The following is a 12477-nucleotide window of genomic DNA, read 5'->3' on the forward strand; positions in this document are numbered from 1 at the left end:
GCATTCAAATGGGTATATCTTTCCTTTTCTCCTTTGCCTTTCACTTCTCTTCTATTCACAGCTATTTGTAAGCCCTCCTCAGACAACCATTTTGCCTTTTTGCTTTTCTTTTCCTTGGGGATCTTCTTGATCCCTGCCTCCTTCCTGTAAAATGTCAGGAACCTCCATCCATAGTTCTTTAAGCACTCTGTCTAACAGATCTAATCCCTTGAATCTATTTGTCACTTCCACTGTATAATCCTAAGGGATTTGATTTAGGTCATACCTGAATGGTCTAGTAGTTTTCTGTACTTTCTTCAATTTAAGTCTGAATTTGGCAATAAGGAGTTCATGGTCTGTGCCACAGTCAGCTCCCAGTCTTGTTTTTGCTGACTGTATAGAGGTTCTCCATCTTTGACTTCAAAGAATATAATCAAAAGTAGGTACTGTCATATAGACTACAGATGGTAGAATTGAGACAGAGAATTATGTAGAAGATTTTTATTGGTCATCCACTTTCTATAGGCCAGAGTGTAATTACCTGACCACACCTAACTACAAAGGAGACAAGGAAATGTCCCGTGTTATTAGGAAAAAAGGGCTTCCCTGGTGGCTCAGATGGTAGAGAATCTGCCTGCAATGTAGGAGATCCCTGGGTGAGGAAGAGCCCCTGGAGAAGGGAACGGCTATCCACTTCAGTATTCTTGCCTGAAGAAGCCCATGGACAGAGGAGCCTGGCAGGCTCTGGTGCATGGGGTTGCAAAAAGTCGGACAAGACTGAGCAACTAAGCACACACACTTCGGGAGAAAAGGGAAATGGGTTTGATTAACAATCCGTCTGTTTCTGCCATAATCACTAGTCAGCAGCTCACAAAACATGGATGCTTTCTAATGTGAATTAAAAAAAATATGGCCCAAGTTGTTTTTAGTAATTATATCACATCTTGACATCAGCTACAGTACCACAAAATTTTCCAGGAAATAGATTTCCACAGTAGAACCTCTGTAGTAGCTCAGTTGTATAACTCTCAACTGAAAATTCCAGGTATGATATAAGTATCTAGGCCATGTATATACAAGTGACTGTTGCAACTTAAAGTGAATCCACAAGAAGGAAAAAGGAGAAGCAAGAAAGTACACTTTCTCACTCACCACACGCATCCACTTCAACCACATACAAATATCCTAAGCAAAGCCATGATGCTGGTTCACAGAGAGTGGAAGGGGCAGGGTACTCAGATTTGTTTCACGACACAAGATGTAAGTGGGCTTGCACATGATTCACGAAAGTAAAGACAAAGAATATTTTGATTATGAGGAATAAGAAAGTTCTAAGGAGTGATCCCTGTGTTGTAGGAATAACGATGTCTAAGGATACAAACAGCTCTGGGAAGACTACCCACACCCACACCCAAACGTAACAGTTTCCAGCTTTGGTCACATGTTGGACTGAATTGTCCCGGACTCCCCTTCCACTGCCGACACATAAAACGTATGAGAAAAGACATAGCGAATGCAAACCTTGATTTTTAGAATAGCTGTAAATGTATTCTGGAAGAAAACACCATCTTAAAAGAAAAAATTGAAAATGAAACAAATGCAAATTACTCTTGCAAATACTTCTCAGGTAGCTTAAATGCTTGACCTTGAAGTCTGTGTTCCCACTTACTTTCAGTTGTGTAAATCAATTCAATAGACTTTATTTTTCCTTTTCCTGAAAAAATAATTAGCAATTACTAAGTTGTGGGTTTGCATAAATATATAACCAATAGCAGGGATTATAAAAAAGGGGTAATAGTTTTAAAATTAATTTATTATGGTTCTATTTTTTTTCATTAAAAATGATACTTTTTTTTTTTTTAGGTTAAGAAAACTGTCTCTCAATAACAATTGTCTTTCCCTTATTTTTAAGTAAAATTTGATGAGTCAGACTTTACTACCTAGGAATTCAACAAAAGTAAAAATTTCAAGACCACTAACATTCACAACTGGTGGTGATGTCAATAAAGCAGGAAAATCTCAGAAAAGTAACAGGTTGGTATATAAGTATTTTTAAATGACTCCAATAAAAGTATTTTGTAATAGTTTTTTCTAAATTTATTATCTCAGATTTTACATGGAAATGGTATATAGCACTTTCGAGGAAGATTGCCATCTTGGGGATAACTGGGAATACTCACACCCTACACTTGGCATCATTATTAATGATATTGAATGAGAGTTAATTCTTTTCACCACATAATCCACAGTAAATACTCCTTTTGGGTTATTCTTGCTCAAGTTTCTTTTTTTCAGTTTATCATTGAAAAAAAAAGTCTTAAAAATGGCAAGCCAAAATTGGCATTAAAAAGTGGCACTTATTTTTTTCATATATTGTCATTTTATAAACTGGTATTTTGTAAATTGTCCATTTTATTGAAACATTCTTCCCTGTTGCATTTTTCCGATTTTTCCAATGAATTCCACATGAGGGGAAGAAATTGCCTGAATTATCTTTTGAAATTCTGGGAACACAATTATCTCCTTTAGGAAATTCTGTGGCAGTTCCTTCTATCTTTTGGAAGGAAAAAAAAGGAAGCCATTGTGACAAACTGATGCTGTCTATTATTTTTCCATCTACTTCTCTCCTCTTCTTTTATGGTCTAACAGGTATTTCCACTAACTCAAGTATTCCACCTAAGCATGAAACTTTCTGTAATTAAAAAAAAGAGAAAAATCCCAAGTTAAGGTAATTTAATTCAATCAGTATTTATGGGGTTCCTAGTTTGTGTAGGGTATTTAAAAGATACAGAAAATGGGTAAGACATTTGCTGATTATCAAAGAATTTTAGTTTCACTGGAATTATTTCTAGTTTTTACTTGCTTCTATACTATATCCATGTGCTTGTTAATGGTTTTACTGTCTTCCGATTCTCCAAATATGCCTGCTGTAAAAACTTGAAAGTGCCTTCTTTTCTGTGTTGAATATGGAGAGTTTTCAAAAGCCCATTGCTTTCCATAGGAAATAACATCCCTCTAACACAGATGCTATCAAAAATATTTCCTCATATTTTAAAAAGATCTTTACATGATGTTTACTTCTTCTGTGATATTATCAGTTTTTGCACTGCTTTCAGTAGCTAAACATTATTCATTTTATGTTTCACTGTAGTTTGGTTTGTGTTTAACTCTTTCATGCTTTCTTACATGTGCATTTACAAGGGATCATAGGAATCTTGAAAATGTTTATAGCATTTAGAGTTATCTTTCAATAAGCAAATTTTCATTTATTCTGCAATTTCCCACTATTATGTTCCTAGTTTCACTTTTGGTGCTAACATTCACTGGGTATACATTTGTATAGATGTCTGCCTTGTAATCCTAACTGTATGATAGGTGAAAAAAGACGAAAGGAAGAGCAAGAGAATCAAGGAACAGGAGAGGGGTCCCTGTGGTAGGGAGGAAATAAATTCATTCAGATAAAATAATTTGAATTTGAATGCTAGAGCTGAGCACATGTTTACATAAAATTAAAAATATAATGCTGCTTTCAAATTTTTGAGGAACTCAGACATCTGATCAAACCATGAGGGAGTAAGATGGTATAGAATTAATCTCCTGCTTATGGCTCAGCTGGTAAAGAATTTGCCTGCAATGCAGGAGACCTGGGTTTAATCCTTGGGTTGGGAAGATCCCCTGGAGAAGGCAAAGTCTCCCCCATTCCAGTATTCTGGCCTGGAGAATTCCATGAACTGTATAGTCCATGGGGTTGCAAAGAGTCAGACACGACTGAGCGACTTTCACTTTTCACAAACAATTTAAAAACTGGCCAAAAATACAAGAAAAAATATTTCAGGAATTGGACAACATAAACAAAGAACTGAGAAAAGGGAAACAGATGAACTCTATGACTACCTGAGGTTTATAACTTGAAGTAATTTCTAGACTATGGAGCAGAAAGGAAGGACCAAAACATGGTCTGGTAAATTGAGAAGACAGAGATTGATATTCAGGGAGACAGCTGGTAGAATGTGTGGGACAGAGAATTTGAGGTTATGGAGATAAACAGAAAAAGAACCTAAAAGGAACTTAGCTATTAGCCAGAAAATTCAACACTCCTTAAGAGAATAAAACAAAATCCAGCCTTCAAAAATGTTAAATTCATAATGTTCAATATTCAATAAAAATTATTAGATATACAAATAAACAGAAAATGGGAATCATAGCCAAGAGAAAAATTAATTATGAAGGACATGAAGAGTACTGTTCAGGTATTTTGCAGCAGGGAGCAGGCTATCGTTCTGGATTTACTCTTGCTTTTGTGCTGAGAGCACACTGCCTGCAGGCTGCTCACAGCCCTAACCTGGACATGGTGAGAGCAGTGTGCGTGTGTGTGGGGGTGTGGGTGTGTAGGTGTGTGCATGTGCTTAGTTGTGTCTGACTCTGTAATCCCACGCACTGTAGCTCACCAGGCTCCCCTGTCCATAGAATTTCCCAGGCAAGAATACTGGAGTAGGTTGCCACTCCCTTCTCCAGGAGATCAGAGCCATTTTGCTTGCATCTCCAGCATTGCCAGGCAGGTGCTTTACCAGCTGAACCACCAGGGAAGTCCTGGTGAGAGCTCTAATGTGGGCTTATTCCAGCAAGCGCTGGGACTTCTCTAACGGGTGACATTGGCTAAAGCACTCCCATTGACTTTATTGAGTTTTTTTCAAGTACACTAAGATTTTTCTCCCTTCCTTTTATCTCTTCTCTACATATCAGATATGTATTATGACTCAAAGGCTCTGCACACCTCCTGTTGCTCCCTCCAACATTAAATCTCTTGCATAACTAAACTATCACCCATCATGTATTTGATTTGCAGTCCATACACACTGAAACCAATGGTACCAGGAATAGTCTAAACAGACAGGTGATAAGATAGGGATTTGAGAGTGACTCATTCATTGAAAGGCAGGCAAAATGGAATCCATCCCAAATGATAGATTGGGCATGAATTGTCCCTGGCACACAGGAGTGGCATGACTGATAAAAGATTTCACCATTGAACAAGAAAGTGTACCAATGGAGGGACATGCCCTTGTAGTTTCTGTGAGTCATTTGAAAGATACCCAAACATTTCTACAAAGATAGTGGAGTTGACTATTCTCTGATAAGTTGTACTTTTGCTATCAGAGGGATTGTCAGAAATTGAGCATTGTTAAAAGACAGATAAATGCTAACTGTGAGGGCGTGAGGCCTCATTTGCAACATTCAAAGAGATCCTTCTTTTGTAGTGGAAGAGAAGACATAACCAAGTAAATTAAAAATCTGATACAGTCTACTGAATTGTAGAGTTCCAGGGTTGTTTGAATACTCATCCAAGGCTGATCTACAATGCTAATGCCAAGGCCGTGAATGAAAATGTCTGCAGCTGACCCCAAAACATGGGAAGGGGACAGTGGTTGGAAGCCCCTGAGAATAGTTTGACTGTGGACTCACCCTCCTCCCTCCAAGCCTCAGAACTTGGAGGTAGCCCATTCTTGTTTGGAGCTAGTACTTTTCTTGAAATGAACAATGCTGTGGAGGACTCTGCCAACAAGGCAGCAAATACCCTTATAACAGACTGCTCTTAACTGCCCTCTTGCCTGCCAAGCTGGTGGCACCTGATCAAGAAGCCTGGAATGAAAGAGTGAATAAGTAAAAAATAATTAATTGTGAATTATTTTTCAGTTCATGGGGTTTATTTTCTTGGCAAAGACCCTAAGGGAAGGGGCAGACTCTCTGGTAACATTGCTCTCAAGAAACGCGATGGTCGGCACTGAGTGAAGTGGAAGTGTCTGGCGTGTCCTGGCAAGCTGAAAGGAAGGAATAAAGATGTTGGGGGAGTGCGAGTGCTGAATTAGTATGTGAAACCAGAAAACTTCTCAAAGGTTTAGTTCCACAGGAGGGCTCGGAGAGTATCATAGCACCCACTAAAGCCTTTAGGAATGCACTGATGAGAGAGACACCAACATCAATACATTCTGTGGTGGTGTTCCTCTGCAGGGCAGGGCTGAAGGTAGGAGAGGTGGTCACAAACCTGGAACATTGTGTACATGTTAGACTGTGAAGTAATGGAGGTCAGGAGGTGATACTTAATCATCAGAAATGAGGCGGCTGCAATTACCTTAATTACTAGCGAGATCAAAGGAGCAGCCGAGGGAACTTGTCCCTCAGGAAAGGACAGACATGGTTACTAGAGCGTGTTGTCCCTTGGGGCAAAATAGTTTGGCAACCAACAAGCGTGCTATTTAAAATCTATAACCAAAAGCGTGTAAGAATGGTGGAGCAGTAGGCAAAGAAGGGTCAGCCCAATAAAAAGTTCCTACCTCTTGCTCAGTTTCTGAAGTTGAGCCAATGTGCACATCCAGAACGCTTTGACTGAAAAGAGGACTGGGTGCCTAGGAGGAGATACTCTAATTGCACAGCACGTGTAGGCTGTGATGCTCTTACAGTCTTTCCTCAAAGGAACCACACTTGAGTGACTGAACATCAGGGAAAGACATGTATTAATTCCCTTTTGCTGCCATAACATACCATAACAAATTTAGAAGTTTAAAGCAACACTAATTTATTATTTTGCAGTTCTGTAGGTCAGAAGGTCATAGGTCCGAAGGTCAATACAGAGTGGCTCAGCTGGTTCAGTTTAAGGTCTCACAAAACCAAAATCTAGGGTTTGGTAGTGTCATATTCCTTTTGGGAGGCTTTTTTATGGGAAAGAATATGTTCCCATACCACTAGGCTGTTAACAAAATTTATCTCTTTATGGTCGTAATGCTGAGGTCCCTATTTTCTTGCTGACTGCAACAGGAGAGACTCTCAGCTCTTTTAGGCAAAATTTGTCCCTCATCACATTGCCACCTTGGTCTTCAAAGCAGTAACACTGCACTCAGTTCTTCTCACACTTAAAATCTTTCTTAATTCTATGGTCTCTCTGACTCTGGGTGGAGAAAGTCTTCTGCTTTTGAGGGCTCATATGATCAGACTGAGCCATCTGAACAAACCAGGCTAACCTCCTTATCTCAAAGTTTGTAACCTTAATTACATCTACAAAGTCCTTTTGGCATGCAATGAAATCTATTCACGGGTCCTAGGGATTAGGGCGTGGATATCTTTGTGGGTCTGTTCTGCTTACCACAAGGGAACACCCAGACTTTTGACAGGGCTGGCTCAAAGGTCCTACCAGACCTTTGGACACAAGGTCTGAGCTGATAGTGATGCCTAAAGACTCAAAGAATCACTATTATTTTGCTCTAAGAATGGAAGCATATGGGACCAGATAATAAAGGCAGTTCTGGGTCAAACTGGCTCATGGTAGGCTCCTTGGACCCACAGATTCACTCAATAGTCATTTCCCCTTTCTGTCAATGGGAAATTGATACACTTGGTAGTTGAGCAACACTCACACTGCATGGGGACTATCATAATGGGAATGCCAAGTGGGAACTTCTGAAATGTCTTGGCTATTCCTTTCCTAACAATCCAGTTAAGATTATAAATAAAAAAATAATATAACATCTTGAAGGGATGGTAGATATCAGTGAGACCATTAAAGACCCAAAAACTGAAGTAGGGAATCCCTATCATATCTCTTAAATTTTCTATTCTTTTTCCTGAAGAAACTGGATTATCCTGAGAAATGACTATAGATTAGACCAATTGTAACCAAATAGTGGTCTCTATGACATGTGTTCTTTTTCTACATGTTTGTTTTTGCTAGAGGAGATTAATAAGGCCCTGAGCATATTTTATGTAGCCAGTGTTTTGGAAAATTCATTATTTTTCATTCTAAGTTAAAAAGTAGATTTAGAATAGTTTATAGTAATGTAGGGTACTCAACCAGAGAAGGCAATGGCACCCCACTCCAGTACTCTTGCCTGGAAAATCCCATGGACAGAGGAGCCTGGTAGGCTGCAGTCCATGGGGTCGCTAAGGGTCGGACACGATTGAGCAAATTCGCTTTCACTTTTCACTTTCATGCACTGGAGAAGGAAATGGCAACCCACTCCAGTGTTCTTGCCTGGAGAATCCCAGGGATGGGGAAGCCTGGTGAACTGCCATCTATGGGGTCACACAGAGTTGGACACGATTGAAGCAACTTAGCAGCAGCAGTAGCAACAGGGTACTCAACAATTTTTATTTACACTTTTGCCTCTAAGGTATTCTAATACTCTCCTCTCTGTTATAGATTGAAGAAATCTGAACTGTTTGGTCATTCTACCATTCTTCATAAAGACTCATTAAATTTATGGCATCATGCCAGTAAGTTAGGATGAATAAGTTTTGACTAGTGAACTAGAACTTACCTTGGAAAGACACATTGCACTAGAAGTTGGGAAAGAGATTCTTTGCAGTTTCAGGGATCAGTTTCTTCAGTGAAAATTTTAAGGGTTTGGTGGTCAGGGTACAGTTATAGCCACCTCCACAAAAAACCCAGACAAATTGCCGTATTGTATATCTTCTTTCACCAAAAAGTGAAGTATAGTACTTGCTACACCTCTGTGTGTTTATAAGCATCCTGATATTGTACAGATATTTAAAGTATAGTAAGGAAATATTACAAATAACATTGTGACAATAAATTTGAAAATCTAGACAAAGTAGACAAATTCCATGAAGGACACAAATTATCAAAAGTGGCTGGAGAAGAATTTGAAATTCCAAATAGTTCTATATCACTTAAAGAAAAATTTGTAATTATCTTCCCCCACCAAAATTCTCCAGACTTAGATGATTTTAGTAGCAGTTGTAACATCGCAAAGGTGTTATGAAGAATTTATAGCATTTCTGTAGAAAAGGTTAAATTTCTTTAATAATTTTATTGAGGTAAGAATTACTCTGACTCCCAAATCACACAGAGACATTGTATTAATTTCCTAAGGCCACCAAACAAAGCATCACAAATTTGTTGGTTTAAAATAACAGAAATTTATTCTCAGAGTTATGAAGACTAGAAATCTAAAATCGAGGCTTTGGACAGGGCTATGCTGTTTCTGAAGTCTCTAGGGAAGGATCCTGCCTTGACTCCTCCAGCTTCCGGTAGCCATTCCTTGTCTTTAACCTCAGTACTTCAATTTCTGTCTCTATTGTCACGTGGGGCTCTCTCCATGTGTCTGGGTTAAAATTCCCTTCTTATATGGAAACAATTCTATGGAATTAGAGCCCTCCCTAATGACTTCATCTAGACCTGATTGGCTGTGTTATTGACCTTGGGGAAATGAAAAGATTTCTTAGAGCAAACAGGAAAAAATAAATCATAAAGAAAAATTAATAAATTAGACTTCATGAAATTTAAAAACTTACAAAAACGCAAGTCACAGATGAAGAGAAAATATTTGCAACAAATAGCTACAAAGGTCTTGTATCATCATATGTCATAAGCACTTAGAATTCAATGATAAGGAAAAATGATCTAATAATAATGGACAATATACTTTAATAGTCACTTTAAAATAGAAGATGTGCGAATGGCCAGATATTCAGTATCACTAATATCAAGAAACTACAATTTAAAGATATAAAGTTATCACGATATTTTCATTAGGATAGCTAAAATGAGCAAGTCTGACCAAGTCAAGTTTTGCTAAGGATGTGATGCATACATTGCTTGTGGGTAAATAATACAACAATTTCACCAAACAGTAGAAATTCACCCAAGAGAAACAAAAACATAGGTTCTTGCAAAGAACTAAACACTGATGTTCTTAGCAGTTTTATTTGTTGTAGCCCCAAACTGAATGGAACCCACATGTATGTCAGCAGGTCATGGGTCAAATTGTGTTATATCCATATAGTAGAATGGCTTCCCTGGTGGCTTAGATGGTAAAGTATCTGCCTGCAGTGAGGGAGACCTGGGTTCGATCCTTGGGTTGGGAAGATCCCCTGGTGAAGGAAATGGCAACTCACTCCAGTACTCTTGCCTGGAAATTTCTGTGGACTAAGGAGCCTTGTAGGCTACAGTCCATGGGGTTCCAAAGAGTCGGACATGACTGAGTGACTTCACTTCACTTCATATAGTAGAATATTATTTTATATTACAAGTACCTTTTTATATATTATACTATGACTATTTACACTATTTTGCTATAAGAAAGGAATGAAACACTGATATATGCAATAAAATGAACAAAGCTTAAAACATTACACCAAGTCATAAATAATACTTTATAATTTCATTTTATGAAACAGACAAATATAGCTTTTTGTAACAGAAAGGGATTCCCAGGAGATGCAGTGGTAAAAAACCTACCTGCAAATGCAGGAGACATAAGAGACATGGATTTGATCCCTGGGTCAGGAAGATGCCCTGGAAGAGGAAATGGCAACCCATTCCAGGATTCTTGCCTAGGAAATTCTATGGACAGAGGAGCCTGCCAACTCTTTCCTACTTTTCATTAAAGTGGTTTCTTAATGAATAACATGGAAATTAACATGGAAAAGGATCTCCCATGATCACACGCAGTACTTTTAAAAACCCACATCTGGGTCTTTTCCATAAGCTCGTTTTTCTTCTACAGTCCAGGGTGTCGAAAAGTTTGGACACGACTGAGCAACTAAGTGCCTGCAGACACACGTCAGAAAGCAGATCAGTGATTGTGGACAGTTGTGGATGGTGTGTGTGTGTGTGTGCGCGCGCGCGCGCGCGCGCATGCGCGCTCTTCCTGATCCAGGGATCTAATCCCTATCTCCCGTGTTTCCCGTATTGTCAAGCAAGTCTTTTACCACTAACACCGTCTGGGAAGCCCCCATGGATGGTTACCTGATTGCAAAGAGTAGTAGGAAAATTTTTGAGGCAGTAAAAATATATCACTATTTTGGTGGTTTATTTCAGTGTATATACCTGTGGAAATTTGTCAGTATGTACACTTAAAGTTGGTTCACTTTATTATACTTAAACTGTACTTAATTCAGCTGATTCTAATTAAGTTGATTTTATAAAACTCTCACAAAATCTCAAATAAAAATGTTAAGTAATAATATTAGACTAAAGTGGTCAGAGCTGTGTTTCTTCCATTTTTGTCCCAAAAGTGCACAGGGACACTTTTCCATATGGGTATAGACCCTGACTATAGTCAATCTGACTTATTCGTATGGAATATTCAAAATTTGCATTGAAACAAATGTTTACTTAAAGGCACACAACTTTACAACTGTGAGAGCAGGCTAAGCTTGTCAATAGTCTTCAGACAAGATGTTCATATTGAATAAACTGAATGAACATGTGTGTAAACAATTTGTTTCCTATGAGATGAGGGGAGATGGAACAGGGGATTCTCCTTGGGAGGCTGTAGACAGAGTCAGTGGCATGACCTGGGAATTACTGGAGGGCCAATAAGTAAGTTTCTTCATATGTTAGTTGATAATGTAGAACTTTTGATGTCAGTTTTAAAAGCTGCATGTTTGTCATAATGCTCCAAGTGAATTGATATAAATGGGCATATCTCTTTGATGCTGTCTCCGGGGAGCTTTATCCTCCCAGGAGTCACTTCCATCTATCTATTTCTCTCTCTCTCTCTCTCTCTCTCTCTTTTTTTTTTTTTTGTTATTCTTCTCTTTACTTCCATACTCAGGGTACAAGGTCACCCAGTCTAAGTATCCTAACGGTCAAGGAAACAACCCATTTTTTACCCTACCTTTGCTGCCAACTCTTTCCTACTTTTCATTAAAGTGGTTTCTTAATGAATAACATGGAAATTAACATGGAAAAGGATCTCCCATGATCACACGCAGTATTTTTAAAAACTCACATCTGGGTCTTTTCCATAAGCTCATTTTGCTTCTAGCATCAGCTCTCATGTACCTGGTATTCTTGGCTCCTTTCCCTATATTAAGCAAATGGAGAATGCAGAATGAAAAGAGTTTGAGAAGAACCACTTCAGACCTCTGTTCTTTCTTCCCCTCTTCTTCTCCTTTTCACGTCCCCTCCCCACCTTCCAGCCACCTTTTCATACCTTCTGTTCTTTTTGGATTCCAAACTAGATGCCATCAATCTTCTTTAGTATGTACTCCTTGCCCTCAACCTCACCTCATTGCTCTTGCAAATCCTCTTGACAGCCACCCATGTAATCTGGTTTCCTGGGAGACAACCTTCCTTATTCCTTGAAAGCTTCAGTTACCCACATTTGCACAGTGATTACTTTTCTCACCGCTTGTAGACTGTCCACATACATTGGGTTTAAAAAGTGCATAGTTAAGTCAAAGAGGTTTCTCCTTACCATATTCAATACAGTTTATAATGTAATTAAAAGCATTTAGAAACAGCTATAATTATGGAATGCCTTTTCCTAATACCTTTCTTTTTTATTAACACTATAAGGATATCAGAAAAATAAAGTTAGTTATCACTTCTACCTTTTAATTTCTTTGCAAAGACTGCAAATTTTCCTTCTTTATGTCTCTATTCTTTGAGAAAGTTTAATTTTGCTTGTGTTCTCTCTGTTTTTTTTTTAATGCATTTATTTTCAGCAGAATTTCTCTTTCTTTGCATTAGTTCTA

The sequence above is a fragment of the Bos taurus genome, chromosome 6 (genome assembly GCF_002263795.3).
Source record: "Bos taurus isolate L1 Dominette 01449 registration number 42190680 breed Hereford chromosome 6, ARS-UCD2.0, whole genome shotgun sequence".
NCBI classification, from domain to species: Eukaryota; Metazoa; Chordata; class Mammalia; order Artiodactyla; family Bovidae; genus Bos; species Bos taurus.